At 32.7% G+C, this 7,993-nt stretch overlaps 1 long non-coding RNA gene across 1 annotated transcript; it reads right to left on the bottom strand.

Annotated features, from left to right (window-relative positions):
• Positions 1-295: 295 nt before the first annotated feature.
• On the bottom strand, positions 296-7,431 carry LOC105317052 (uncharacterized). The gene is made up of 2 exons (XR_898222.4): positions 7,142-7,431; positions 296-1,179 (listed from the first exon to the last, which is right to left on the bottom strand). It is a non-coding gene; the product is annotated as an uncharacterized lncRNA (long non-coding RNA).
• Positions 7,432-7,993: the final 562 nt, after the last annotated feature.

Genomic DNA, 7,993 nt, shown 5'->3' with positions numbered 1-7,993 from the left:
TCTTTTATGTTTGTTCAATTCCTTTTATGGCCCAAGTATCTTCAAAAAACGAATATGTAGAACATTCGTTTAAAGGGTACCTCCAGTCAAAATTATTTTTTCAGCAATCAATAGATTAGATTCATCTCAGAAAGCTCCAAAAAATTTGCACTTTGATATCTGCATGCACTGGTTTAGCAGATATAAGCAATTGATTGTGACATTTTCTGTAGCGTTCTAATAAAGTTTCTGAAAATCATTTGATAGCAGATTGTTTATTTCATTTGAATCCATAACTGAACAAAACAACAAATAATTTGTAAAATTATTCAGAAAATTTTAATTTGTTGTAGTATTTTCAAAATAAACATGAAAAAAACATTCATTAGTTGTTCTATATATTGTCACATACATTTAGATAATGATTGTTTACCACTGACAAAACAGATTTGAGTTATTAAACAGTTCAACCCGGAAATATCTCCCAACAATTATTGAACAAGAGCTTATTTTTATGAAAACAAATTCTCAAAACTCGATGAAAACATTTAACATGATGACTTCATCCCAGTTGTTTTGAATATTTGTAAAGAAGAATTCAATAATAAGAAATTTGATTCTAACATTTTTTGTAATAATTTTTGGACAAAGAATCTCAAAGTGTACATCAGAGACGGGTTTATTGAACTCCGGCGTAAATTCATTCTTTGTGCGGCGGGGTATTTATCAAAAAGCAATGCGCTTCCATCATATATTTGATTACCTTCAGACCATGAAAAATACATAAATAAAGTTTTCTTAATGCATCACTCATTTTTTTCCATACCGAAACAAGCCTTTGGGTTTGTTAGTTTCCTCCGGTGGCGGGTGAAGGGACTGTCCGATTGACACACGTGTTTGTACAGTTTGAACGGGATTTGCGCTCGATTTCGATCGGAACCAGAGGTAACTTTTCTTCCGTGGAACAGGTCGTAGCTCCGAAGGAGAGGAATCCATATAGAGTCGGGCCATCTCCTCCTCGAATTGTTTTTGTCTCCGTTCTTTGTTCATTTCACTTTCTATGAGCTTTTTTAGTAAACTGACTTGTGAGTTATAGTCTGTACTCTCAACTATCCATCCCTCAGCATCGGATCCGTCCTCGCACTTAAACACACAGGTAAGTGCCGCCAAAAGCATAACTGTCAGGCCCCAGTTCATCATCTTTAAAATAAAAAGAATAAAATGAACAAAACTTTAATATTTGGTGGGAGTTTTTTTTTAATTTTATTTTTTTGTCAAACACGATTTTATCACGTTTCCAAAATTTCATTTTGCCCACCCCCATATGGTAATAAGACATTATAATTATTGTATATGGACGCATATGAAATTAAACTTGAGATAAACTTGAGATAAACGTGAGATAGATAGTGTTAAATCAAACTTCTTTGTGAAAGTAATTAAATTACTGGAACAAGGTCGTTTCATCAGAATACAACTGTATTTTGCTACACTGCTGTTTGTCGTATTAAAACCATTTTTAGTAGAAAAGAAATATGTTCATTTTATCAATCGTCATTTTCTTTGCATGACACAATTCAGCGTTAAAGGAAAAGAAAAAAGATAGATTAATAATTAAGTGACCTTTGACCTATTCTTTTTATTTTATGCCAGTTTTTCCTTCCTGATTCAAAAAACTGACGACAATTTTTTTTTTTGTAAAATGCTGGGATGTTTGGAAAACAGCTTCTAGTAACATGTAACATTTCCCGAAAAAAAAAAATGACTCGTGTTAAGCGTCAATCGACTTGTAGTTATTATTCATCCAAAATATTGGCAATAAAGAATGCAATATATTTTACTTGTGGTTTATTTTTCAAACTGATGCCTCAAGGCTAAATCTGACCATTCGCACGTATATTAATATGTTAGAGGCGTTTCATTACACTCACAATGGATTCCAGTGACTGAGTAAATATGATATAAAGGCAGAAAAATTGCCTCAAGCCTTTTGTGCTTTGTATTTTTTATCCAAGCACGAAGAAAGTATAACTTTGTTTTAAACGTTTGTCTTAAGTTCATTTACCTCGTAAGTTTTATTTACAATTTATAAATGAATTAGTGCCTGATCGGTTCATGGTTTGGAGTACGGTTCAGTGTTTGAACCGTTCAACACATGACACGACAGAACTACATGCACTCATTACAACAGTTGATCATCTGAACTTGAACCAACCTTATGCCTACTCATTTTACTCATTTGTGAGGAAGCATTTTCTTTACCCAAACCAGTCATGTAGGCCCATTTATGTTTCTGTAAGCTAATGACACTAATGTATAATTATCGACGACAGTGCATAAAGGTAATATACATTTTACCCTGCTCTATCTCTCTCTCTCTCTCTCTCTCTCTCTCTCTCTCTCTCCTCTCTCTCTCTCTCTCTGTTGCAAATCAATTCTGCATGGGATTTTGTAAGTCAGATCATCAGTCATGATCGCTGTATATATGCTGTATATTCCAAATACCCCCCAACGTGTTAACGTTAACATTATTATTTCTGATGCCAAATATTACTAATTATAGTTTTAATATTGATTTTAAAAAATTGATTCGAGAGAAAAATACATTTTGGTTATCGTGGGAGGAGTGCTTTAAAAAACGAATGTTGCCTTTGTTTGCTGAAACATAATTTTTTCGAATACCCGACCATTACATTCCTTACAATTGCTTTTCTCATATCTTTATCCATTATATATACTAGTTTATATTTTTAAATCTTTAATTAACAAATCTACAAAATTTATTATTCAGATTTTTTTTTTTTAAATCGAAACAAATCTATAGAACAATCTTAATAAAAAAATTTAATCTTAACAAATCTATAACAATTTAAATTCAGAATTCTTTTTTTTTTTGGACAAAAAAATCTTAACAATTCTACAGCAATCATAATTCAGAATTCTTTAAAAGATGCTTACTTGTTTTTAAAAGGGCGTTCAATGTCTACTCCTCATGCAATTTTCTTCTGTATGCTGAACTAGAACTAGATCCTACCGATCAGCAATGCATGCAATTTGGCTCGTATATTGCTATTTATTGGTTAAGAAGGTCTTTGTATACGCATGTCTTCACCTCAACACTTGTGTCATCGTCTAACACTTTTTGCTATCTTTGGAGATGTAGGTGTGATTATATATATATATATATATATATATATATATATATATATATATATAAAAAAGTTTTGCTTTCTTGGGATAATAACCTTTCTGGGCTTCGTCATAGTTTAACGTTATCAGGTAATAGCTATAGGCTAGTGGTTTTAAAATATGAAATATGATTAAGCACGTTTAAAGAAGATTTTATCAGGTTATAGCTATAGGCTAATGGTTTTAAAATATGAAATATGATTAAGCTCGTTTGCAGAAGATTTTATGAAATTATGAATCTTTGGGAAACCTTAGTGGTCAGTATTAAATCGATGCAACTACGTATTTGTGTTTTCTTTAAAGTACATGTATTATTCGTTAAATTGATGGTAACCAGGAAACGTGAATTGTTTATTATACGTGTGACGCAATTAAATAAATAAGTAAACAAACAAATCACCAAATGGGGTGAAGGGTTCCTATTATCCTTTATACTTGAATTAATTTGGGGTTTTTTTTCAGTGGGTAGAACGAATCGAAATCTTTGCTTTTTTATGGTAAGGTCAGAACCTTCATTTTTTCTGCCTCAGGTGACATCGTAATTATTTCTCCAATACAATCTGTGATGCTAACATTGTTGCAAGATGAACGCCACTCGTTGTTTGTAACAACAATAACATGTGTTTAACAGATGAAATGCTAATAGGCTTTTGATTGATATAATTCTCATTCAGTATGTCTAGTTTATTGCATGGAAATATTATGTTCACGAAATCAATACATGTACAAAGATAAGTTATATTTCGTTATCACTGAACTGATGGTTTTGAGCTTTATAATTTACAACTATTGATAAACAAGTTCTACAACTTATATATACATGTAAATATCTCATGTTGGTATGACGGTTAGCGAGACGGGGGGGGGGGGGGGGGATTTATGTTTGAGGGAACCGGAGTACCAATAGAAAACCCATGTATTCAAGCGGGCAACCACCATCTACCCTTTCAGATACAACCACTATAAATCAAGGGGATCAAACTCAGGTGAGAGAAGTGAGTTCTCCACTGCGCTACTTGGACCACCATTGTTATCACCGAGTTCCTTTACAAGACAAGGAAATGTAGTGAGATCATAATGTGAGTGTATCCTACGCAAACACGAAAAATGCATATGTGAATATCCTTATTGATGGGGTTATATGATCCCCGTAATCAAAGGATACCAATACCTTTGAAACGGTGACCTGTCGTTTGTATAGCGATGGACAGCGGGAAATATCCGTATTATTGAGATACAAGTATAGAATCAGTCAAGGGGTCAAAAGAACCACAGGAACCATAACCCGCTGGTTGATGGAGAGAATCAGGAATTTTTTTAGATTGACGCGCGCTGTCCAGTTCACAAGCATTATAACAGCAAGTGAAGGGATTAATTTTATCACTTGCTTAGTAATAAATATTGAAAAAGCAATGTAAAGGTGCACTTTAACACTATTTACAGAATGCTAAAAAAACTGACTTTATCATTAGCACAGCCAAAAAAAAAATATACAGTGATAATATGCACCAATAGTAAGTCTCACTTTTTGCAGCAGGTAAAATCCCCACTATCAAGGGGTGGGGGGTGGGCCTGTCTTTCCCTATCACTAGCACAGCATGTAAATGAATAAACTAGCATTCTGAAAAAGGCATATATGTAACCTTGCATTTCTACAGCATGTAAAAATAAATGTGTGATGAGTTAACAAGCATACAACAGTGTTCATTAATAAGGGCAAATCCAGTCTCCTCCACGAGGTGTAGTTTACACAAAGGTCTTTTACCACTGAATTGATATCTTGAATGTGATGGTTTGGTAACTGGGCTTAAAGGTACAAATGACAGGTTTCAATAGGAAACGCGAAGCTTTAACGTAGGCTGGAAACTATTCAATTACTTGAATGATTAATGGGCATGTATATATTTATATAAAAAGTTGACCGAGATATCACTTTTCCTCTATACACAAAACTTTTTTTTTATTCTTTTCATGCTTTTCTTGTGCAACGCTTTCCTTTAAGGAGGGCTGAAGGGGATACAGCTTAGTGTTTGAATTATTCAAACTAAATTGCACATGATTTATTGCCTTTAAAATTTGAGAGAGAGAGAGAGAGAGAGAGAGAGAGAGAGAGAGAGAGAGAGAGAGAGAGAGAGAGAGAGAGAATAAGTACGTTTATATAAATATTCATAATTTTTATGTTGTTTTCTAAATTGTATATATTGATGTAAAGAGACTTATAAAAGACATGTGTACTTTTCTCCGTAATGATTTATTAGAAGTGTATTACTGTGCTGCAGCCATTATTTTACAAAACTGTAAAAAAAAATAAAAAAAAAATAAAAAAAATAGACGGACCCGATTTTATTTCGTACCTTTCACTTCTTTAAGACTGGGCGAATTCTAAACAAGTTGAATACCAGTCTGTCTTCCCCTCTTAAAACAGTGACACCCTTAAAAAGTTTAATTGGTCACTTTTTACAATTAATAATAAGTGACAGTAAACAAAACACAATCCAAAACTTCACATACATGTATAAATAAAAGTTATATAACTGTAAGTATACAGACAATGTATTACATGTTATTACAAATTACCAAATCAAAACTTTTGCACCTGAGACTAACATAGGGTGACTAACGAACATTTATATCATAATTTGCATTAAGAGTATCTATTTCTAAATGAATCTGGGCGAATTCAATATGGGGTGAAACAGTTTGCAAGTGTAGAAGGGGCGGCGGGGTGGGAAAAACCCTGTATATTACATACATTATTACTTTTAAAGTACTAGAGATCAAAAATTGACTTAACCGATATGGTAATCTTTCTAAAATGAGTTAAAAATGCCATGCAAATTAAAGTTTTTAAACTGAAAAAATATTTTTTAATAAATGACTCAACTTTCTATTAATGAAATCATAATGTATTTTAATAATTGAAAGTTGACATTTAAGAATGTTGGTTGTTTTTTTTTTCGTAGTAAAGGTAGGTAAAGAATTAGGTATATTTTAGATTTCAAAAACAGGATTTGACAAATTAGAATTTGCACCTTTCTGCGTCACGGTTATGATTCACTACAGAGTTGAATATTAATTGATTATCGGTAGAAACTATAATGCCAATGCACTTTGCATGCATATCTTGATTGCTCGTCATTGGCTAAGACGATGAAATACCTACAGGTATAAATACAATGCAAATAAGAAGACAAATAAATTAAGAATTTTGGGGATTATGTTGTCAATTCGTAGACGCGCTTTGTTGGTTCAGCTTTTTCTCAAATTGTATGTTAAAAAGAGATATAACAGCGGTGTACCAATGTAATTAAGAATCGTATTCATAGATTGTTGGAGGCAAATCTCATCTTTCCATAGATGTTAGGCTGCAAGTTCGAATCCTTTTGTGTAATCAATTCTTAATTAGTGTCCACGTTTTTATCATTTATTTGATTTGAGGAAATATAATATCGCTCCAAAATGCATGTAGAGTTACTTTTTTGCATTGTACATAATGTGATTCTTGATATATAAGAGTTTCTTCATTTTATTTTTCTTGTTCAATGATGTTTAATACAATCTTATTTCAATTAAAAAAAAAAATTTCGAGCATATAAAACTGTGATTTGTTTTCTAATTTTTTTTTTATTATTTTTTTTTACTATAATTAATAGATATTAGATATGAACTTTTCTCCGTTTTTGTTTGTTTGTAATTTTTTAAATGTATTTTTATTTAAAACAGACCTAGTTTTAAAAATTTTAGAACCACTGCATTGTATAAATATTTTTTCCATAATAAAATAGAAGCGATATCCACAATGTCTTCAAAAATTACTGAAAATTCTAAAAACATATATTTATACTGATAACTTTTTTCATATTGGGAATTCTTAAAAACCAGTAAAGTTCTGCACAAATAAACCCCGCAAACATGATACAGAGCAGAAAGCTCTTATATTCAAAACACAAAAGTAGGGAAAAAAGGAACTTACCCTTTGACGGATATATCGCAATCTGTGGCTAGTTCCTCTATTACACACTTTAAAAAGAATAAAAATCCACTCTCCCTTGGAGAGCGCGTGCGCAACTGTGGCCTCCTAATACTGTTGGAGGATACTTTTCTATAAAGCGTGGTTTCACTTTCAAAATCAATAGCGTGTTTTCTCTGCTGTTTTCCTCGCGGTGATCGCGGTTGTATTTACCGCAATGGCTCGATTGCTGATGTCAATAAGTATTATCACATGTTTGTTTTTACCACCTTTTCCTTTCCTTAGAATAACTTAAGTACATATATATAGTATGTCAATAGCATTTGGTGTGTAGGGCGTGTGCGTGTTTGGTGGTTCATAATTATATTATTGAGTGATAAAATTTACCGTTGCGCGCGCGCATATGTATGTATAAAGCACTACCTACTAAATTCATTTCCGCCCCGGCTCGGGTTTGAACTCTATGCATGCCAAACCTCCTTTCTTAGCAATATGCACCTTGTATGCATATAACTCGACAATTTCGACAAGAAGGTAAAAGAATATCGCTAAATGATGTATATAATACGGTATACACATTTTTTGTAGTTGTGTTTTTATACCCCCGCTCCGAAGGAGAGGGGGTATACTGTTTTACCCTTGTGTGTCCGTCTGTCTGTCTGTCTGTCCGTCCGTCTGTCTGTCTGTCCGTCCGTAACAAAAATTTCTGTCGCATTTATCTCAGCAACTATTTATTGCAGATGCTTGAAATTTTTACACAGTGTTTGTTAAGGCATGCCATATCGTGGGATATATTTTTGTACCAATCGGGCGTCAACTTCCTGTTAAATGAGTACTTTGTTTATTTTTTAACGA

Source organism: Magallana gigas, chromosome 2 (assembly GCF_963853765.1).
Source record: "Magallana gigas chromosome 2, xbMagGiga1.1, whole genome shotgun sequence".
Classification (NCBI taxonomy): Eukaryota; Metazoa; Mollusca; class Bivalvia; order Ostreida; family Ostreidae; genus Magallana; species Magallana gigas.
This window is presented reverse-complemented; position numbering and strand designations above follow the sequence as displayed.